Source organism: Tenebrio molitor, chromosome 5, assembly GCF_963966145.1.
Source record: "Tenebrio molitor chromosome 5, icTenMoli1.1, whole genome shotgun sequence".
NCBI lineage: Eukaryota > Metazoa > Arthropoda > Insecta > Coleoptera > Tenebrionidae > Tenebrio > Tenebrio molitor.
Genome location: NC_091050.1, coordinates 5,454,689 through 5,479,881, shown reverse-complemented (window position 1 = coordinate 5,479,881; position 25,193 = coordinate 5,454,689). Strand labels below are relative to the sequence as shown.

Genomic DNA, 25,193 nt, shown 5'->3' with positions numbered 1-25,193 from the left:
ATTTTTCATTCTACTAAAAAATGCAAAAATTAAGTGCTCATGCTTCATGTTCGAATTAATTTTAAGAAAGATTAACTGTGTGTACCTACTTCTAGAAATTTTAAAAGGAAAATAAAATTAACGTCGCGCTTATCTTAGATGAACATAAAATCGCAGGTCACAGGCAGGATAATAAGACTTTTAGTACCTAATCCTTCTTGTCTCGCCGTATAAAATTACTTGCTCGTTAGTCGGTGGTATTCGACTTTACCTTCCCTATGCCATCGACACGTACCCTTAGAATTTGATCAATTAGTACTAATCATCACACCATCAACATAACGCCCCCAGAAAATACCTTCTCAACCGTTTTACGTCCAGATAATTTCACTCAAAACTAATTTGACTTGCAGATTGTTCCAAATCAAGAATCTGTTCTTGTGAAAATCATTACAAAGGATCTAAATCAACCTCTAAATAATAATTAATCGTTTTGTTAAATCGTTCACTGTCACTCAACCTACTGCATGGATTTCTTCTAGTGTTTTCGAAAAATTAAATTTTATTTATTCTACATAGACGTCATTGCACTGCACTTCATATCCCAAATTTCAGTTTTATTACCAAAATTATGACACTACTTGAGTAGTCAAGTTTTTAATAAAAACTTTATTGGGTATAATCATTTTGGATAAAACGCATAATGCCTTAAAAAGTAGACGACGCATTTCTTAAAAAAACTAATTAAAATTTAGATTAAACTAATCTCCTTAACATATGTATCGGGTGTTCATTTCAATTTATCCTCAAAGTTGGCGTTGAAGAGTCGATCTTAATAAAATCACATCCTAGTCTAATTTTGAATTTATTTAAGGGCACGGAACATAGATATAAACCCAAAGTACTAATCTCTAAAACTTCGTGATTTTTACTTCTGTATAAACTTGATAAAAATGCATTTTTATTTTATATTCAGCTTTTCCAATGATTTGTAGAAATTACTCATTGCTACTTTAGGTATTGACGTTTGTTAAGAATGATGATGAAAGATTTTATATCACTACCATTATATAAGAAGATCTTTGATACATAATCTCCAAATTATCGAGTTAAAATAAATAATTTCTTAAAGCATCTAGTGTAGTGAGTTGTGAAATAAATTATTTAATATTATTCACTTACACAAGTCCCAGGAACTAACTTTACAAACTTGTGATTGCCTGGTCATAACGTCTAATCGAGATTATTCTGTTATAAGATTTCCACCCCTCATTTGTTCCCTTCACTACAACCTTTACATTGGTACAGAAATCTATAGGCACAGCATACCTCACACAAACCACAGTTCCAAATTTAAAGGTCAAAGCGTATTGGGAATGTGACATTTATTGAAAGTTATAGTTTTCAAATACAATCAGAACACCAACCAGGTGTATTTAAACTGCTTAACTTGTAATATTAAGTTTATTGTTTGATTAAATAAAGTAATCTCGGAAACGGAAACTTACACGTGTTTGCCAAAGGCAACTCCTTAAGCTTGCAAATTAAACAGATAGTGTACTTCCCGAATTGACCAACAACATAACAGCCAACAACAATATTATGCTAAGCTAGAAAGTAAAGTTAACTTACAACCTAATATATAACTTAATAACAATAAATAAACTCGTAACTCATATAATATGCGTGAAATTACAAACATCCACATAAGATTTTCAAATTTCTTCACATAAATTATTATAAGATTGTTAAATAATTTTTAATTAAGTAATGTAAGCACTTTAATCACACTAAAGTTTTTTGACACTTGATTTATACCAAGGGCATAAGTATTGTATTAATATTGTAATATTCTGTACAAACAATTTGTCTGGAAGTAAATCATAAATTTTCAATGGAGTAACAGAAATGGTAAATTAGGTGTACTCATAATTCTAAATTAAGGTGTAAAGGAACAATTCATGTTAATGGCTGCATTGATATTTCGATTTTAGAGGTTTGTTATCGTAAAAATCACAAACTAGATAAAATCGCTATCATAAATATTCAATTAATTCAGGAAAATGTAATAAATTATATAGTATGTAGATAAACACACAGTTGCAAAGTAGCTAAGAGAGATGTTCATTCTAACAACAAAAAAGAGTCTTAGATCCTGTATCTTCTTACAATATTTACATTACACTACACTATGACAACTACGAAAGAAAAACCAACTATGTAATTCTTTTAACAGCATTAAAAATTGACAAATGTGAGACACAAATATTTTAATAAAGTCGCGAACGGTAAATGAAGAAAACAAGACTGCAACTAGTAGATACCACTATTTTTTATTTCATTTTCAAAATAATTCAATTAATCATTTCCAATAGTGTTGTTTGTTTATGCAAATATATGTATTCATTTTGAAGTCAATGTTTTGGGCACGTCATAGACCTTGATGAGGCTGGTAAGCTTTTCTTTAGGCCACCTGGATCAACACCTTAGCCCCGTTGTTACACTCCGACCCACAAAGGTCAATAATGTTTCTAATTGAAATGCAGACCTCTCTTATACCAATAATCTGACGACGTTAGTCACTTGCTAATAATTTTCAAGTCAACAAACTTTCGATTATTTAGAAAATGTCTATAAATTAACATTTTATATTAATTTATAATAATTTCAAGGAAACATACCTACATTGATATAATTTAGGTATTTATTTCTAGTCATCTTTTAGTAAATAAATAATTAATTAGAACAAGCATGCTTCATATATTCGATAAAACGTATATATAATAATTCATGTTTAACCAGTTTAACTGTGTAAAATAACAAATTTCAAGTGTGATTTATTTTGCAATGTAATGAATAATACATTGCATACTTTTACAGATATTAAATTTGTAAATAATTAAGTGGGATCCAGGTGTTTTTTTCTGTATGCTTTAAGATGTCTTTCACTTACTTTAAAAAATATTTTTATGAGATACAAATAAATTTAAATAAAAACCATACTGTAATATACTATATTTTGAAGAAACTTTGGTGATTCATTCGAATTTAACAAGCATTTTAAATACCATTATAAATTGCCTTTGCGCAAATCTGTATGTCTGTACACTTCAAATGAACGTTATTGGTAAATGTTTGAACTTTCATCGACAACTTTGTATTTAAACGAATCCCTGGTTTTTTCTCTTTCAACCGTATTATTAATATTTATAATGGATTCGAAAAATTACGCTTTTGCACAACCGATCTATTTTCACTCGTTTTTCGTTTCATTAACAGGCACGGTAAGATCACCTTACCAGGCACGGTAAGATCACCTTACCAGCCACGGTAAGATCACCTTACCGTATCCATTTCAATTGTCATAAACATAACAAAATAACAGGACTGTTGTAGATTATAACAGTACAAGGTGGTGCTATGAACAAGAAATAACTTTAAAGTTCAAACAACAGTATCTTGTGTATTTAAATAAAATGATAGCTCAGAAAATACTATACGATACGCGCTTTCAAAAACAGATAAAACTCAACCCCAGGGGGGGGGGCTCCTTTTTGCAACTTTTTCCCGATCCGTTATGAGCACTTACCGACCTCGTAGCGTAATATAGATACTATTTCAATGTTTGACCAAGTTTTTCGCGTTTCGCCGCACTGTGATCTCCGGAGGTATTGCAACATGCCATGCTGATATTATCGATGACCTGTTATTTTAACCAACGGCAACAGTTGCCCATTATGTACGTATAATTAACTTTTAGTCAATATGTCAGCAACGATTAACTTCAGCAAGGCACCACAATTTGTAGACATAATTTAATTTTTATCAGGTTGTTCAAGATCAAGTTTTATTTGTTGCCATTCAAAAAAGCTCCAAACAAAAACATTTCTTATACATAATTCAATTTAAATTATCTTGACTTTAAAGGATAATGTCAAAAATACATATTTAAATAAATTTGCAAAACAAGGTTATCTACAAAAATAAAAATCGATTTGTGAATTCGTTGAAAATAAATGTGGGTCACTACTTGCCCTGCCTCCTACCAACCTCGATGCGCATATAATTTTTTTGAAATTGTAAAATATTATAACTGCTATCTAATATGTTTTTTCATTATTTGATCTATTTATATTATTAAAATGTTAATCGCATGAGGCAATCGGCGAATCAATTTTTGTTTTCGTTACAACCTAGCATTTTTTTTTATCGTACGCTATATGTATTTATAATGTACGTAAAAAAGTCAATTTTGTTTTGTTACAGTGGAGGTAACATCAAGAGTTAACATGGTTTTAGCGGCTCGAAAACTGCAACCCAAAGGATTAACAGCAAGCTCGAGGTGACTACTAATGACCCTTTCAAGACTACTGTTTATAGATTACCGACTGTATTCAATCATGGTCAACCATCCACCCTAAGCCACTAAGGTCATTAATATAATGTGTTAATCTCTATACTAAGTATACAAAAAAAACTAGATTTCAGAAACTCGTAAAACATACAGATGTGAAATGAAATCAATGCTTAATCGGCTCAGAATACCGAAATTAAAAAAAAATTAAATGACACAAAAGTGACATTATTTCTACGAAATTCTCTTCAATATCATCAAAACGTCAAAATCGCAAGAATCGTTGATTAATGAAAAATAGTGTATTAATGAGGTCCATTAATACACTATATTCATTCAAAATATTCAAAATAATTCATTAATATTGAAATTAACAAGCGGTTAACGGAAAAATCTTTAAAATTACCTTGACGTTTCGTTTTGTCACAGGAGAAAATTCTCAAATTCTGACAGTGTTGAACAAAAAACATTTTATTTAACAAATCTGTTGTACACAAAAGATTATTTGATCTTTTGCCTTTGTTGTTGAAATGCAATAATAAAATTATTTTTTTATTAGGAATTTTAACAATTAAAGTAAAACGTCACACATCATCTCTCAACAAAAGAAGAAAGATACGATGAAGTAAATGAAAAAATCAATCTTACTCAAGTTGCCATCATGTAAGTACGTAATCCAAAAATGGTAAAACAAGATGGAATATGTAAAATCCCTTCCGTATGTTTCTGAAACACTGGCTTTTAAGAAGAATGCCTCAATCATGTTATGTATAGAACGTGTACGGTCATATTTGTGAATAACGTTCGAATTAGATTTGGGAATTGAAGACGCGTCCCTCATTTTATCTGCGATATACATCAATGGCTTACAAATGCGTTTCGTTTCAAATGTTTTATGGTAATTCCAATTCTATTTCCTTCATAATAATCCATTTCTTTTATATCTATATCTGTAATTGTTTGCGATAAAATATACATAAAACAACAATATTACCTCTTGCCTCGGTATTTGCCCGCTTTTTGTATCATTTCCATTACAACCCTACAAATTTTATACTTCTAACTTTTTAATCAGATTAGAGATTAAGAAGAAATAAAATATTAAAGCTAATGCGAATTCCAGTAACCAGAATTTTGTTTCCAACTCATTGCTTATGAGATCTAAATGTAAAATTACACTTGAACTTGTGAACTTGTCGTCGGGTTCAAGGTATTTGAATTAAATTTAAGAACAATATTACACAAATTCATAATGAAATGTCTATTACTGTACTACTATACGAATTTATAAAAAATACGATCGAGAAAAAAGAGATAAGGAGCGATTATGGAAAACAAAACATCTGAAAACGTGGCCCGGCTTCAATCGTATCAACAGCTACGATGAAGAAGCTTTTGTCGAAACTGCAACAAACAAGGTAGGGAAAGTTAAACCTAGTCATCATTTTTTCGTTTCTATTTTATAAATAGTAAATCTGATAATGAGTATAGCAGAGTGGATGAAACTCAGTGACTCTCAAACATTATGTTCACGCCTGTACACTACTTTATTTTTAAAACATTATTATCTATTTACATTGCTCCATTAACAATTCATCGCAGTTTACGAAGAAAACCTTACATTACATACAACAATCCTAGACAAAGCAAACCCAACAGAATATTTTTTTAATAATATATCTTTGTTATACTTGCGATCATGTTCTCCAAAGCTGTGTTAAAATGCTCGATTTTGGATTAATCGCAATTTTATCCAAAACGCCATTCTGTAGGTACAAATTTTTATAGATTCACATCTAACTTTTATTATCTATATTTAGACCTCTGTCCACGATATTTACGTTATTGCTGTCTTTACAAAGTGTAAAGTGTATGTAAAATAGTTCATTCAACGGAGAAGTTATAATGCGACACAAGCAAGAACATGCTAAACATTACACGATACAGGAAACAACGGTTACAAGTTCTCTCTATTATGATGTCCTAAAGGGCCTATCAAAGCCAGCAATTCGTACAAAGCATTGCGAAATGACGACCAAGGGCAAAATATCTTAGCAATTAACATGAGTTCTTATTATTTTATCTTACACATCCTTCCAACTCAGCACCATGTAATCATCATTTGTTTATTACATTAAAGACAATGGATGCGGATAAAACAGTTAAAATAATGAAGTGTTTAAAAACCACTTTATTCAGAAGGTTAAGTTTAAGATGAATGTCACGATTGTCACGTAGTTATATAGAGTCCGGCATCTAAAATATAGATAATCCCATAAAATAAAATGATTCATACGTAATAAATAACCACGCCAACAGCGTGAAGTAATCTGGTAAAAGCTACAACCTTCCCTTCTTTTATTATTTAACTTCTCGAGCGACGCAGAAGATGTTTTTTTAATCAACATGAATTCGATAAAATCAAGCAAGTGATCCAATTTATGAGAGATATTAATATGGTGTGATCAAAAAAAATTGTAATCGAGTCAGCCTTGGAGGTGCAACCGTATGTCTTCTCCGATTGATATGCTTAATTATGACACCTAACACGGTTTGAAGGTTCTAATACAACTAATTTTATTTGCTAAGAATCTGATTTACTCAGTATTTGTAACATAGACGTTGAAACTGCAGCCTTTACTTTGTTGTGCTTAATTTAGGTTTTTATTAGTTTTTTGGTAAACCTTAGTTTTTTCCATTCGCATTTCCTGGCAGTCGTTTATGCAACAGATATTGCTATAGTTTAATCAAATAAATTTTCCCTACTGTCTAAACAAATGAAAATTGCCTTCGTTATAGGTTATAGATACATGAATTATTGATTCGATGATCATTTTAACTTAATGAACAGTTCGAGCTTCAATCACTGATATTTTATATCGCCCGGGAAAAAGGAAGGCTAATCTAATTTCATACAATTAGTTTATTGTCGAAAATTGGTGGGTCTCATAGGTTTCACGTTTTGAAACATGATCTAGTTTGGTTTTTTCAGTACATTTAATAATTCACTGAAATGTTTAAACAAAAACTTTTAAAATATTGACGTACTTAATATTAAATCTCTTAATTTTTCAAAATCCATATAATTCATTTTCTGATTATTACCTACTTATTATTATTATTAATCGACCAGTTTTTAAGATAGAAATAAATATAAATTCCTATTCCCATAATTTATGACAATTTTATTTTTTATTTTGTATAACTAAAAAACAACCAAATCAAATATGAATGGAACATTGTTACATGTCAGTTTCAGTATTTATCAAATAAAGTCATTGATGTAGACGTATTTTAAATAAACATATCCGCCTGTAATTTTGCAATTCAACGATAGAAAAATATGACGATATTCGTTTACAGATCTTTAACAATTTAGATATACATATTGGATATAATTTTGCCAAAAAAACGGGCATTTATTTATATAGTCTCGTAAGGTAATTATACTATCCCACCTCCACCCGGCGGCACGGCAATTTTGCCGGAGTACATACACTATTACGGATATTACTATCAAGTAATAGTGCAGTGCTTATCAACATAATTACCGGCGTCTCGCCTCCGCATTTTGACTTTGTTGTGTATTATGTTCTGTGTCAATGTTAAGGAATAGTAATAATAATAATAGTAATTATTATTACTATTAGATATTCATTGTGTGTCTAGTGATTTACCTATCCGTGTACATGTATGTAAATGAAAACATGCACAGTAAACGTGGCCAGGCTATATGTATCTAACAGTAAATAAACGTAACAAAATTTTTCCGATGCAAATTAACCACGGCAAATGGCTGGTGAGTCATAAACTTGCAAATTACACAGCTCAAATATGTCATTAAAATTTTAGAATTTTGGTTTGATTGCCTAACCTTATCATTATCCCGTGTTTCGCCGTAAAGGTAGCTTCCGAATAAATTTTAATATAGAGGACATACGCATCCAATAAATGTGTTTGGTCGATCTGAAAAACTCCGTCCTCCGGCAGAGCTGAAATCACAGTATCAGCTTCATCAATATTTTAACCTACAATAACCATTCTATAAGTGAATTCGAGCCATAGCCTTGCAGAGAAGCTGTGCAACTCAGAAATTTTACATTTCTCCCTGTGGATTTAATTCCCCCCGGAGGTTACGGGTGCGTGACTTCACCCGAACTCCAAGCACAGCCACGTCACACTGCGTAAGCTGCCGAAGAATATCCCGAATATGACACTGCCTGCATACTTGATGACGTTACACGCAACCGGAGTTATATGGCAAATGTATTCATGCATGAATATATTATGCCAGTGTTTAGTTTTGCATTAGGGGATCGAGGGTTCAAATAATTTATGTAAACCTCACGTCTCTTACCTATTTGCTATACGACGACATGTCTTAATAAGTTTTAAATGAGGAGCAGCAGCTCGACCAAGATGGCGTTGGGCGAGGAAATCTTGGCGTTTTTTGTCCTTCGTACTGCCAGATTTAAACTGCCACTTTAAGCATTATGTTATTAGTGCGACGACTGGGGAGTCGTGCGTTACCAACAAAACAACTAAACAAGAGGTCTCGGTTTTGTCCATTCTCTTCCTTTCTGGACCTTAATTTTTTGCTTGCCCTTAGAGGGCTGAAAAAACTGTAAAAAATGCGCTTAATGCTTGTCTAGATTTAAGACGTTGCCATTTCACAAACGAGGGTATTACGCAGTTGTTCTTAAACGACCTCAAGGAGTTGGTGTCAGATGCAGAACAGACTTGCAAAAAGTTTTATGCCATTTCGATATCAGGTATGGCGCGTTCATACGTCAGGATCATCCGATAAAATCATCCTTCCTCAAATGACATTTAATTTGGAAGAAGCCGACTAAAGCCGGACAAATGTTCCAATTCAGATCACGACATATTCTAGTTGAGATGTTCGCCACGATACAGATTTAATTTAAGGGGAAAAAAATTCGACCTCTTCGGATCACATTGTCACCGATCTACGCAATTATCCCCTGGAAGCAAATTACAAAGGTAAACGTCGATTAAATAAACAGAGCACACGGAAGTTTCTTACATAAAAGTCCAACGAAAACTTTTAATTGCCTCATAAATGGAGCTGTCATCAAATTAACTTTTCATTGTCAGTTTGAAGCAAGTAAGCGGTAAATTAAGTATGGTTAGAAGGAGTGTTCTAGACAGTTGTTATGAGGTCTTGTCATATCTGCTGTTCCTAAACTGTAATGTTGGATTTTCGGTCGATCGTAATAGGTCCAGTGGATGTGACAGTGGCACTTTTATCCCCTTCAGATAAAAGTCTCACAAACGCACAAACGGATGGTGGGGTTTCACAAATTGTCGTTTTACTTAAAAGATTGCTTTACCTATATCACGGAAGTTGATAAATCTACAGAGTGAATCCAAATTAAAAAGAGAATTCAGAACAAGGTAAGGAAAAAATCTTATCAAGTTTTCTCGCAACTACAGCAATTTGTAACTTGTTTAATCGGATAAGTAACATTTACAACTAATAAAATAATGCATTACATTAAAATTTTTGTTAGTCTCTTAATTAATAATAATTTTAACCAGCACGAATTTTCCAAATGCTTAAACGAAGCAAAATTAAGGAATAAAGTTTGATTAAAAAATATTTCCCTCAAATATTAAAAGTTGACGTGTATAGACAAACTATAGCATTTGTATTACCCTGTATAAAATTTCATTTATAAAATAGAGTTCTTTTTTTTCCTTGTAACAGATTCAACGTTAATTTTTACGTCACACATGTTACTAAAATCCTTTCAATCGTTAAGTAACTAAAGATAAGCAAAAGATGTTCCTATGCATTATATAATTATGCATCTATAATTATCTTTAAGTACATTATAAGAAATGACTATAGCATTGATGTTAACTACAATTGTCATTGATCTGTGATTTTTAGTACCTGGTAGCGTGTTCATGGATACTAAAATTGAAGCGTCAATGAGTAACAACTGGAAATCGGCTATATGTACACCAACAAAATCATTTATTTATTTTTAAAATTAAGTGCAATTAGTATTAAACTATAGACTGCAAAAATGGAATACATTTTAAAATGACTCAAAAACAACTCTCTTTGCTGGCTATAATCGACAACATTATTGCTTTTATCGGTATGAATTTAATTTTTAAAAGAGCTGTTAGTAACATCTGCGACTTTCTTGTGTTAAAGTAACGTCCATTAACCCTGAATGCTTCAGCGTCTAGAAGTTGTTGCATTGTTCTGTTTTGGACGTTTTAATATCAGTTTTTCTATTTCGCTGTCACAATGAGCATATGGTAATACTGAAAACAGTTTCACAATGATCCATTTTATAGCATCGTTTCTAGTGATTATTGAATATGGGGTTGGCGTTGATAGTAAATATCAGTGTTAAATGTGACGTCCTTTGAACCTGAATCCATGTTGTCGGATCAAAATAAATTATTAAGGGACAATTTGAAGTTTAATTTTCAATGAAATGGCATTGCTTCATCAATACCCACCCAATTCCATTACAATAAAAGTCACTAGATAATTAATTTCATATTTAAAAAAATTAAATTGATAATGCCGAAATAGAAAAAATATCATGTTACACTCGTTTCACAAGACATGTTGTCAAACTCATTTCTTTAGAGCACTCCTCGTTACGCTCGTCGTGCCCAAAACCCTCTCGTTCGACAAAGACTGTCTTGTGCAACTCGTATAACAACTATTTTGCAACGATTTACTGATATCTTGCTGAATATATCGAAAAAAGCTGCTACATAGGTAGAGTAGCTAAAAATAATTGTTTTAAACTGCACTTTAAATTTCTTAAAATCCTTTTGACCATAAAACACTACCCGCAAAAGAACGCAAATATGTATCACTTTTTATCAAAAAACTGTCTCGTTGAGAGATTCCCAATAAACTGTTAAATGACTAATACCAAACAGATTCTGTCACAACTGTTCTTCTGGCATCATGGTTACTCTTCAATTTTCTGTCATCAGACTTTTATATAATATTTTATAATCATAATTTTTTATTTTTAATATTTTATATATAAAATCCTTAGACCCTTAGAGCATCACTTGGTTAGAAACTATTATTATCAATATCACAATCAATCTAGTATACATAATTCAATGCTTGCTCCAACAAGCCGCTAATCTGCTTAAGTGTAGAGGTAGGAATAACACAGGTAACAATTATTATTTTATTATTAAAACGATTTTTTGCCCTCTTTACGAGCATGATTCTGTTTTCATGTGCGCGAAGTGAATTCCTCTCAGTTATTTTAACTGCACATACGGGAATAGATATAAAAACATAAAAACCATTGTTAAGCCTATATAATCTCATCCGAAAAAGTGAATGTATAATACCACTACGGAAAGAATTGAACAATAAAAGAGAAAGGAAAGCGTATAACAACACTTGAATCAACGATAATTTCCAGCTGTTAAATTTATTTTGCAGATTTCCAGAGGCAAGTGACCCAGTGCATATTATATGGGAATTTTCTCTAGAGAGATGTAAAATAGAACAGTTTTTAATAAAACTTTTTTGATTAAAATTACACTTTAAGCAGTTTTTTATGAACGCTCCAACTCTATCACAGTTTTTATTGAACAGCTGTTTGTTTATTTAATCACTGGCAATTACGTGTATTCAACACTTTAAAACTCCAGAATAATTATTTTGCCATTTAATTTTTTCTAAAACAATATGAACAATTCATGAAATATTTTAAAACGTGTTATTGAAACCTCTTAATGAAGTACTCATAAATATTACACCGGTGAGGAATTCTTTACGTGTGTTTTCCCATTTTACTTTTATTATGGAGATGTTGAAGATTTCCATATTGTCGCTTCGCTTGAAGACCGTAAGGAATACAGCACGTCTCATCATCTGTGATAACATTCTCCAGAAACATAACACTTCTATCGGTTGAAGCTTTGAGCTCCCTATACAAGTAGGTACATACATACAGTGAAGTTCGCAAAGCTAGGTGAACACGATATGTATCTTGATACCAACCATCGATCTAAAGAAATCTCTCTTAACAAATTTTTAACGTTTACCAATCTACCGAAATCTTTATTACAAAATAATTTAATAAAAACCATTTTGGTTAATCCGTTTTTTCGCTTTTAAGGGGAATGAGAGTGATAATTACATCACCATTAAAATGAAAAACTAAAATTAAAAATTAAAATGTAACTAACTGCGCAGATCATTACAACAATTCTTGTGTAAAAAAAAGGGAGTAAGCTAAAGAGCTGAAAAAAGCACAACTCAGTTGATTTTTATTTTTGATGCTCATATTTACCTTTTTCTAAAAGTACGAGTATATAAATAAATGATGCGAACAGTAGATTTAGCAATGTTCAATGAAAACAACCAAAATAAAATTACAATGAAAGTTTGTTTTGTAAGTAAAGTCGAATGTACGCTGATAATAAACAACGTTAATGAGCCTCAAATTACTGTAAAATGTTTCAGATTAATATGAGCGGAAAATAAACGTTTAATTTGGAAAATAGGTGAAACTAAATAGTAAATCCCAACGTAGTTTTTTCTTATTACACAACACTTAGTGCACCGCCTGGCGGCTTAATTACTCAGGTACGTTAACACTATTTTAATTTCGTTTTGACATCTTAAACAACCTGATCATAAATTCAGCAAAAATATGTACCCGACTGCAAAAAATATAATTGAGTCGTTAGCTTTTGAGATTTCTTTTTTCACGGCTATAACTCGCCCCGCCTTCAAGTTCAGTTAATGTCGCAAGTCCCATTTAAAAGTCTTGTGAGGCCGGTTCTTCAGTTACATTTTCAAATTTCGTTCCATTTTCCAATTAGGGTTGGGTGGTTCCCACTTTATTTGGTGATAATGCTGAAGGGTTATTAAAATTTTAGCATGCGTTTTACCCGAGTTTGATTAATTTCTGGAGCATCACTTGCCAGTCTTTGGACGTATATGCAGCGAGGAGCGTAATACATCATCTCGAGACGTGAAGCAGGTGCCTTTACGACTGCTTCCCAGCAGGGTATAATCAGTGCAGGTTTGCACAGGAGACTCAGTGATCCCTGCTGCCGGTTACCTAGGGACTGCCGACAACCCGAGCCCTGTATGTGTATTACCAACACCTCTTAAATCCACAAACAACCAAAATTATTATTATAAGTAGAGCGTATCTACGAGGGGTTGACCTTTTGTCCTTTCCATAAATGTCGTGATAACATGCAATTTTTCCCCCCAGGAATTAATAATGACGAAGCGAAGTCAAATTGAATAATGCGGATATGTTTACAGACTAATGCGAATATTTATCTTGAACACAATACAAATAGTTGTAAGTTGAAAGGGAAATTCATTTAGTAAGTAAACTGAGCCATATATTATGGAAATGTATTATATCTGTTTACTTTTTCATGCGTTTCACCAATCTTTTCATGACATACTTTTCGTCTTCTAATTCTGAGATGTTCACCGAAAACGTCGTTTCATCGGATTAATAATCTTACTGTCAACCATCGGAAGCACACGAAAGAGCAAAATAATAACAAGACAAATGTTAAACATTTTTATAGTCTTGAAGTAAACTGATTAAAAATGACAAACTAACAAATCAAACGTGAGCAACTAACGAATCGCAGTTGCAACATCATGTCAATATCAAAACCTCAAAAGGGTTTTTAATATACATATATGTAGTTATTTGAATATCAAGGCCACGAAATCATTCTTTAACGTACCGAGAGAAAAATTGTCGCCGAGGCAAGACAATCTCGAGGATGTTACAGGATTTTCGGCCAAGGTGGACACAACATTTTTCGCGTACGGTTGTACAAAAATTAATTTAAATCCACGTTTGTCTACACATGAAACAGAAGAATTTTTTGTAAAAGTTTTCTATTTTAAAAAATACACATAATTATTATTTTCTTTTGTAATTATGCAAACCTCGCAAAGTTAATGAATCAGAATATTCACATTATGAAAATTTGCTGCATGAAAGTTGAACATCAAGTTTTTATTAAAATTAATAAAATTCTTTTTTAATTTGTAACTAGGTACTTTGGAACTTTTATAAAATTTTTCTTTAGGGGATAACTTTAATCTGTCGGCATTTTCCAGTTTTAAGTAACTAGTTTTCGCTATTAGCGGCGAGAAAAAGAAATTAGATTAACTACTGAGGATCTCCATTTCTCGTCTACGAGTCCAATTACGCCCTTTCAAGTTATCATTGTCGTCAGAATTTATTGGAATATTAACCATATTTAAATTTTTACGAGTGATTTGTTTATTTATCAGGATGCGTGCTCATTTGATGTGTTTATTTATTTAGTGGTGGCAGATAAAAAAGTGCTACCAGAAATGTGTTTTCGGTTTTGCAGAGTGGAACAACGAACTATTTCGGCAGAATTTATCGACCAATCCATTTGCAATACGTAAAACGTTTTGGTCTGAAGAGATTTTAAATTTATACCTAACTTGTATACGTTTCGTTCTATGACATAAATAATTTAATTCAATAGAAGAGAAGCAATTATCCAAATGCACATAACCTGTTTTCGACATTATCACAAACGTTTCATCACATTGTTGTATATAAAATATTTTGCGTGCTATCATTGTGGAATAAATTATAACATGTTATATGACCAAATACAAAAGATACTGAAAAAGTAATTTGTTATCAGTTTTTCGATATATTTGTTGAGTACACCGGATAAAATAGGTATTTCACCTAAACAAAAACATTTCACCTAGTGATAATTAAAGTGCTTGTCTTATATTTCAATTATAATTAACAGTTAGTCGTACAAATGAATAAAAATAGACCCCACAAAAGTATTTCTTACTTTTGAAATTAATAAGATAACTTGTTCCTTCCTTTCCAGTCCACCTTGCTCTCATAATTAAATTTAATTTTTGGGTAAATACTATCCCTTCATCCGCAACATTTTCAGTATTTTACATAATTAGTACTATAGCAAAGACTTTTTACACGGTGCCTGAGATTCAATTTTGTGATTATGATGGATTAGTTCCCTGAAGCGAGAAAATATTTTGTAATTCCGGTGACAGTTCAAATTCCGCTCATTATTTTGTCGGCATATTTTTAATAATCTTGTAGATATTTTTTAATGTACTGCTGATAAATTATTTATGTTGTTCCAATAATTCGAGCGTTCCCAGCCGAACAAACGAACGGTGATAAAGATGAGGGTATTCCGTTCCATCCCATTAGAGGAGGCAGCGGCTAATACGATTACGCTATTCTTTATTTCATGAGATTTTTATAAATAAATCAGCTAAAACTCTTGCTGAAACTGTTGCACCTGAATAAATAGACACTTAGCGCAAGTCGAAACGAATATTTCAAGCAATTAGAAAAACAGATGGGACTACCCATTTTTCTTGGATCTAATTATGCAATGAATCACCCTTCTGCAGTTTTCCCCTTGGACGTGCATTTAATTTTTAGTTTCGAACCAGCTTACAGAAACCTTTAAGTCAAGTCGGGACCGTGCTTTTTACTTCGTTGCTCGATGAGATTTGGTCTCGCTTAGCACTTTGTCTCTAAGTGCTTTCTCACGGCAGTAAAGAGATTAAGGCTGCGAGATGACAAATTAGAAATACAAGTGTATGGAGCAAAATGTCAAATAATCGCGGATGAACGTTTCAAATGTTCAAACATACAAGAAATCGACGTAATAAATTAAAAAAATAAATAAATCAGGGGGTCTTGCTGGCAAAATATATTCGTTTATTGGCGAAAAATTCCAGCAATTTCAAAGTGGAAATGCGAAACACAACTTCTTTGATTCTCAGATCAATACATTCCGAGAGTGTCTGATATTTGGATCTACGCTCACAGTTCAGATGTTGAAAAGTGTTACGGTCTTTGCAAGAGGTATGTCAAATAACTCAGTACAATGAAGGCAATACGTTTTGCGGTAATTATTCGAATTCTGAACCATTTATGCGACCGCAGTAATTTAATATTTTACATCCGCAAGGTGAAGTGCTACGCGTTTAAAGCTGTTTTAACGTTACAATCAAATTCTGTTTATAATGGTAAAACGTTTTATTCAACTGATATTAAATTTTGCAAATGTACAATACAATAGATTTAAACGAATCAAAAAGATTATTTTCATTGCTTAAACAAGTTAAATTCGTTACGTTTAATTGAAATTCATTATATAATTAATTTATAACTGGTACAGATTAATTAACTGTACGACTCAAACCGTTTGAGGATTTATAAAACTACCTAAGTTCCGGTGAACTGTGCTAGTTAATTCGAAAACTTTCTGGTTCTACTGTTTTAAGAAACAAAATCCACTTGACATTTCTAAATCTTTTAAAATAATTAAGGAGATACTAACTATTTTTACTCAAAACGGATATTTAATATAAATTTAAATTATATTATAATTTTTACCATCTGCGCCCGACAAAGCTTCTCAACTTTTGCAAATGTATCACCTACAGTCTTTACGTTTCTCTACAATTCGATTCGTAGCTGACTATTACCAAACATAAAAATCAATTAAAACCCAGAAACCACGATAAAATTATCACTGGTACACAATAGTGATAAATTTGTGTGATCTTTGGGGCTTGAAATGTATTTAACGACATTTATTTGATTTCCGGAAGCAAGTAGACCATAAGATTTAATTTGAAACCTGACTTGCAGGACTATTAATTAGCCTTTGTTGTTTTACTTAAATAACGGCAATTAACCATTAATTAACCAAAATTATTCATTACTGTGGTGGTTTAATAAGGGTATAACACAATTTTATTGTTGGTTGCATCTTTATAAAGAATAATAAGATATCCCCCAGGTTTACAAAAGATGCATCTTATATTAAAAATATTTAACAAACTATACTTAGTGGTGAAAAATATTAATAAGCAATAAGACAATAACCATCTGTTGGTGCCTTCATGCTTCCGTTGTCCCAACGTTGGTTAAAAATAACCGTTGCCGTGATTATGACAAAGTTTCTGTAAACTAAACCCTTCTTAAATTTTAAGCTGGATTTCCTTTGTGAAAGAACAACTCATGTGTACTCACTTATAGACGAACACCTTGTGGAACATCCAATGTGTAAATAATCTCCATTCAACGTGAAAAATCTTCTATGTCTTATGGTTTTAAAGTATTTATTTCTTTTCTTTTTCTGTATCTCTAGACAGGAACCAGTATTGTTAAAACGTACTTTAGGTAATCCCTTTTTATCAATTTTTGACTTACAGGTATGTATACAGGGTGATTCAGCTTGACCCCTCGTGGCACATCCAACAAGATATTTCAATCAATGGGAATATTGACAATGATTGAACGACACATTTTTTGATTCTTAATATTTAGAAAATTTAATTTTGAATCAAGGAATAAACGCTCAATGTATTATGGGTTGCCTGCCACGAGGGGTCAAGTGGATCATTTAACCTGAATCACTCTGTATTTAGAGATATGCAACGAAGATAACGAAATATCTATTAAAATAATCTACCTATTGTTTGACGCATATTTATATAGTAAAATTTACTGATTTATTTTTAAACGAAAGTGTAACTAGGGCGTAGATTTGATATATGTATTTATTTAAACGAGGTCACTATATGGCTGCGTAAATGTCTACAAGTTACATTCAAATCACGCCGCAAATTATCATGTGGAAAATATATAACGCATGATATAATTTAGTTGTAGGTTAATTAAAGACGTAATTAGGTTGGATGGACACATTTCATAAACATGAACATGAAATGTGATATCATCATATTCTACACATTTACAGACTGACAAGTTCCCAACAGCTCAACTCGGAGTTGTGATAAACTAATGAGTAATTTCATTAAAAATTAATAACAATTCTAAAATAATGCATTACGAGAAGTAAATGGAACAATGACTAAACATTAATAATGTAGTACAAAACAAACCTTTGGCATTTAAAATTTAACAATTTATAATTTACAGGAAAAAAAATGCAACCAAAAATACTTCCATGCATTCAGAGTATTTAAACGTCTGGATTTGGAAATACGTCCAAAATCTCAAAGGCTTCTTTGATCTAAATAATTGTTGATCGCACGGTATTTCGATTTTAAACGTTATGTGTATGTCCATATTACTTAGAATTACAAAATTGCAAACGTACGTACTATTACAAGCATTATTACATAACATGTTTACACTGTTTTGCATTAAAATGGAAAATAAATCACAGCTTTGTTTGTCAATTACGTGAATATAAACGTTTTTACAAAAAATCTGGAAATACAGAAACATATTTTAATTTAAATTGCGACAACCCTTAACGAATTTCGTTTTATACGTGAGAATCTCATAAATACATACTATAATCATTGCCTTCGTCAATCATGCTAAAACAGAAAAGAGGCAAGCTGTGCCTTTGACGTCAAATGCAAGTCTAACAACTTAGAAGTAGACTTGATTTCATATTATAAGTAAATATGCAGAGCGACTCACCCTCCTTCACAATAAAAAAGATTGTAATATAATACGTCTAGCATGTTTGAACCCCTTCTTTTTGAAATCATTCCACGAAAGGAAAAAATTCAATTCTAAACATTTATCAGTTCTCTATGATTTTGTATTGTTAATTTAACAGGAACGAATTAGTCACGTGCAAGTGTTGACATTAAGCTACCAAAATAACAAAGTTCTCCATAAATATATGACAATGTGATATATTTGTACGCCTACAGCGCTAGCAATTTATTTTATACACCCATTGTACTTAGTAAAATTGCAGACATTTCAGCACACCTCAAGACGAGACAACAAACATCTAAGGTAGACATTTTGATGGACATCAATTTAGTGGTCTTACACGTAACTGATGCTGATACAGTTAACACAGAAAAAAAAATTAATTTTAATTTTTCATACACTTATCACTTTTATTAATAACTAATAACTCAACAACCATGCGTAAAAAGTGAAAAGATATAATAATTCGGTATTGTTAAATATATGTAGTTCCATTGGGAGCATTTAATTTTTTTTATTTCTAACTCACCGGATACAAAGGAATTTATATTTTCACAAACTTCAATTTAGTTGCACACATGTGTAAAATTTCAGTTTTCCATTAATTGATTATTAAAAACACAGAAATATATAAATTAATTTCTATTCAATTATTTAAAATATAAAATTACACTCACAATCGTACAAATTTTATGTTCATAAATAAAATATATTCTAAAATAATATTTGTTCCCAAAAATTGCACCCGTCTTGTATTTAATTTTAAAATCCTGCATTTTAAATTAGTATACTTGAAAACTTATCACTTAAATTTGATCCCACTTAATATAATTATGGTTGCTAAAATTAGGTAAAACACATATATTGGAGGTTAATATTCAAGAAAACATTATTGCTGTACTGATATAATTTAAATAAAATGTAAATAGCATTACAAATGTGTCCGTTTATGGCTATAGCAATAACAAAAATTCAGGTTCTTTATTGTTTAAAATCACGACTTGAACTAAAAATATATCCCCGAATCAGATTTGATGATAATATAAAAATCCTGAAACTTCAAATGTTCTGTAAATACCATAGGAAAACTAAAATTTCATGAATTTTATTAGGCCAGTTAATAGCCATTTTATTATACATGACATCGTGATAAAATTTCGTAATCTGCAAAACAATGGCCACACTTATTGGAATATGGTAATCCCAGACATCCGTCCTTGACAATTTTATTAACCTATGATCAACGTTTTTTTCAGCCGATGCTTCAATTATCAAGTAATTTCAAATCGATTTTTCATCAGTTTTGAATACACATATAAACAGTAAACAATAAACTCTCACCAAATACCATATTGATTAAGTAAATAAATAAAACTGGTTGGTGCTATTATTAACAACAAATTTATTTGCACTTTGGCTAATAAAAATAATGTAGATTTTATCACAAAATAACAAAACAAAATAAATACGTAACAACATTGGTTGGTACAACACTTGCAAAAGACAAATTCAAATTACTGATTAATTATCACGTTCTCGTTACTATTTAGCCAGAATACTTTATCTCACGAAATCGAATTTAGTGTTAAGTAATAAATTTTATTGGTTTCCTGCATATTCTACATTACAGTGCTGTTCTTAGTTCCTGTTAATCTGAACAGAACTAATTCGAATGTCGGAATCGTTAAATTTAGTGTGGCAGTTTTTTCCTTTTACACTTTACGACTTTTTTATAAGAATATATGTTGTGAGTTGTATGTACTGGTAGTTCTGGTAACTGCATTTTTTATTATCAATATTATTAAGTATACACTTTAAATAAATAAAGAGTTTGGATTATTATTGTTATTATTGACGTCCCCAGCTTTCAAGTTGCTATTATGACATTTCAGTTGTTGAATAACAGTAATAACACCCGTCAAATTCACACAGAGAAGTTAGGTTATGTTTACCCGCCATAAGAATACCTACGATACTTACCTATTACCTACTTATTATTTGAAGATGTATTATTGATTTTTTTTAAATTAACAAATTTTATCAATAATATTAAGAAATATTCTTGCTTATATTTCTCTTGTATATATTTACTATCGGTCTTGGCTCCTTTCATTATAAGTTAAATAGGTATGTACTAATTTTATTTATTTGAATTATTAATGGCACAAAAGTACCTATTGTAATTTCATGAAGATCAATAGAAAAGCATTAAATTTTGATGAGATAAAAAATCAATTAAAAATGCTGTTTCAGCAAATACTAAACCAAAGTTTTTTATTAGATAATATAACTGAAACCTTGAAATTACAATTAAGATAAAATATTCTGCGACACTTCAGTAACGGTTCCTTCCATCTAAATTAAACTTCCGATTAGTAGGAAATGATCAAATTTTTTCTGATGAGAATTTATTAAGTACCTCAAGTATGAATGGAGACTGAAATATCTGTGAGTCAAAAGTCAACTTGGTTTGCTAAGCTCAAAAAATTGAAACTTATTTGTAAACGTCACGACAGTATCTACACAAGTCTCTGTATGAGAACGATAATAAACCGCACATATTAATCGTAAACAACAAATTGTTGGCGGTAGTAGACGCATTATACACATGTATAAAGGCACTTTTTTTACGAGAGGAAGGTTGACACACACGGGCGTATCGAGTGTTGTAATTCCACATGTAAAAAATTTCAAAGTATAAAAAATCAGGTAGCAATAATTTTCTACTGCCATTGTGTAACTTAGTTAAGCAGCTAAAAGTCAAAAGTCGCCATCTTAAAGTGTGTACATTTACAATTATCTCCATAAAATGAATGGATACGGTAGTGTATTATCCATAACCCATAATGAAGCACTGCCAGATATTTTAGAAGAAATTCATTTTGTGTTTTCTTTATTTCTGTAGCGTATTAGGCAAAATTTGGTCAAGTGCACTAAAGTGTGAAATAAACTTCTCCGAACTGTGAAATAAAATGACTTGTGAAAAAACGTCCATTTTAGACCCACGATATTGATTAAAAAACAACTACTTTGTTATTGTTGGCACAAGAATAATGTGAAATTTGGAATTTCTAAAATGTGTACTTATCCACGAAAAATATACAAACGTTATAGAGAAACGATGTGTGAATATGTTATTCTGAAAAGCTATCATTTCAACCGCACTGCATTTAAAATTAAGGACCGCATAATAAAGTCTGTCCGTTTTATTTTCGTAAGACTAAATACAGGACCTGAAAGTTTAACGCACAAGTAGGTACTTTTTTAGTGAAACCTATTTTACTTTCAAATTTAAAGCGTATAAAGAATAAAGAATTGTCTGCGCTGGATAATTAAAGTGACCAGGAAAGCTGCTCGTCGTATATAAGACTCTAACTATACAATTTTCATCCGTTCTTATTATATTCGAGATGAAAAAGCAATGATGATTTACTTGAACAAATCCAGATAAAACAGAATTTTTCACCACAAATCAGTTCCATCACAAAGCTTATCATATCAAAAGGTCCTTCGAGAGCATCACTCAGAAATAGCGGACAAAGATGACGGACGGGAAATTTAACGGGACTTCCTCTAAATGGTCACAACTTTTTATCCAACGACTTTGAAGATTTGATTGAGACATTTTTATAGAAAGTGAAGTTCAGAATCATTTCAATAGCGACTGGTATGATGCCGAAAATATCGACATAAATTGCAATTGGGTTCCACGCTCGTAGACCCGTTTGTTACGACCCTAATACGGAGCTAAAAAATTTTCAATTAAGCTCTTGAAAAAATATTGTAGAGACGCGTTATGTCTCTCTCTAAAAATGGATCCTTAATACTTTACAACACATTATCGAAGGCTTAGTTTGAGTATCCTGTAAAATCTTCTGGTAATAGTCTATAAAACAATTTCGCGACGAAATATCCATAACGGGAGATTAAGATGAATTTTTAGGGAAACTCGGATTATCTCAACACCATAAAAAGTATTTATTGTGAAAGAACGTAGTTAATCTCAATTTGTCAGAGTAAACTCCCCAAAATTTTCGGTTTATTAAGTCTAATTTGTCAGCTCGGTCTTAAAAATGTACCGGGAAAAGGTTTGGCTTATCGCGCGCAAATGAAAGTCTTTGGAAAAATAAATAAAGTATAATACGTCATCAAAAATGGCGCCGTTAAAATCCTCAGTGTGACATCAAAGAACAGCCTCTTACTAAATATTTAAAGTTGCCTAGTCTTTTATTCATTATAATGACTTTCACACTTCATACATTAATGAATTTGAAGCGGGTTCAAACTTTTCGTATTAAAAATTCTTACATGTAGATTTAGACCGAACAAAAACACCCCCATAAAATAAGAAACACAGTCTTTAATTACTAGCTCATTTGTTTTTAATGGAAAACTAAATTTTCCTGGAATACTTCTAAAGTTTCTAAGCTCATGTAGAGTTCACATAATGACTAAGCGACGGATCCTGTTAAAACTTCCCGGATGGTCTTAGTTTGTAAAAATTTTAATACTGCATTAAATTTCGTGGAATTTTCTTCATAACCTTGCTACATTTTTGCAAGAAATCCGTGTACCCAGTTTTTATTTTTACATTACTTTCAGTAATTGGACGCTGTTTTTATTTTCAACGACGTATATTAAATTTTTTAAAACGAAAAAAATCTAATTATCAGACAACTCTAGATCGTTTAAACAGGTCAATGCCTTCCGCAAGCTCCGCGTTTTCAGCAGAACAGATTCGTTTAGTTTTCCTTATTTGTGCGCCGAACGTGATAACATAAACGGATTTATTTATCCGGAAATAAAATTGAAATAACTAATAAGTTCCTCCGAGGTTGCTTTTAATCAAGCCTCTAGCCAGTTTTACGGTTTCCTGCGACGGAACGGATGAGCAATTTTATGGCTTTCTGTTCCCATCACGTACACATCTTCACAGGTGATATTTTTATAGGTGTATATGGGTCGAATCAAAATTGTTTACTCGCCTTAAGTGCGAATCGTCATAGGCTATACCCCCAGAGAGCGCATCCTATCGAGAGCAGAGTGACACACTCGTCATGTTAGCACCACAGCACAAGAAACCGTCGGGGTAACAAAGTGTTGCAAGCACACGCCGCGGTCGTTGTCCAAGGGACGTAGTGCGTCGCTCGGCGTCAACTTCACCACTAACAGCGGAGGCTGTGTACGAAAGCTCCACCTCCGCCGCGCACCAGGATCGATCCCTAAAACCTCGGTGTATTCTCGCTGTCCGCAAGACCACCCAACGCATTTGCGACCGCTTATTCCGAAATGTGTGCCTAATATATTAATATTTTCAGTCATTAAGTTTTGCATTTATCGATTGTGGGGGTCGCGTTTGATACATATGCACGCTTGTTTTAAAATTATACACATGAATATTAAAAGCGACGTCGGTGGAGATTTACGAGACCTCGCTCTCCAAATCTGCTTAGTTTAGACCTGGATGTGTGTTTGCAAATGCTGTTTACACTTTCGACCAGAAATTATTACGAACCTTAGGTAACAGTTTCATAACAATTATTGCACGCCTTGGTTGCCGCTGCGGCTCTATCCATCATCCCCATTGGACACCGATACATCCGCTTAATGAAAAGAAGCCGCACAAAACCAGGTAATGCCGTCATTTTCGAGTAATTATCAAATATTTCCCGGTCCCGCAAGCCTCCACGTCCCATACCTATACATTCATTTAATTTAAAAATTTGAAAGGCCTCTCTTGCTGCCTAAATCTCGAAACTTAATACAATTTTCGTCAAGTTAAACAGCATTTTATGATCAAAGAAGAAATATTTAATCAACAATTTTTTGTAATGGAAAACCTTTTTGTGTAAATAGCGGAGCAAACAACGATAAAATTACGACGAGCGTGATCAAAATATCCAATGGAAACTCAGGTGTGTTCCTTCTACATGAGCTCTCTAATTGCCGCAGGCATGATTTGATACCGGCCATATTTTTGTTATATGTAGTTACAAAAACAATTCTAAGTAAACGCTGCGTAAACACAAACTTATCCATTATGCTGTCTTAGACTAAAATTAGATCGCCTGATTCGATCAGACTTCAACGATTGCTGTCTGTGCATTCTCGATAATGATTTTTAATAAACTGTGTTTAATCTCTGCACAAAAGACGCGTCAGGAATCTGACACGTTTCGTTTAATCCCAATAAAACTACAGAGGTAAAAGTTCAGAACTTAGCAGAGAACTCTTGCGAATGATAAATTCAAATAACGAACCCTTTACAAACTGCAAGTTTTCCTTAATTTAATTTTTATTGTTTCAGTATTCATATT

The 25,193-nt window shown here is 32.0% G+C and overlaps 1 protein-coding gene across 1 annotated transcript in view; it reads right to left on the bottom strand.

The window, feature by feature from the left end:
• Positions 1 to 24,037, bottom strand: part of LOC138131369 (neuroligin-4, X-linked-like) — a 112,742-nt gene extending 88,705 nt beyond the window's left edge. The window contains exon 1 of the mRNA XM_069048333.1: positions 23,862 to 24,037. The gene's annotated coding sequence lies outside the window, so the exon portion shown is untranslated. The remainder of the gene's footprint in view (positions 1 to 23,861) is intronic.
• Positions 24,038 to 25,193: the final 1,156 nt, after the last annotated feature.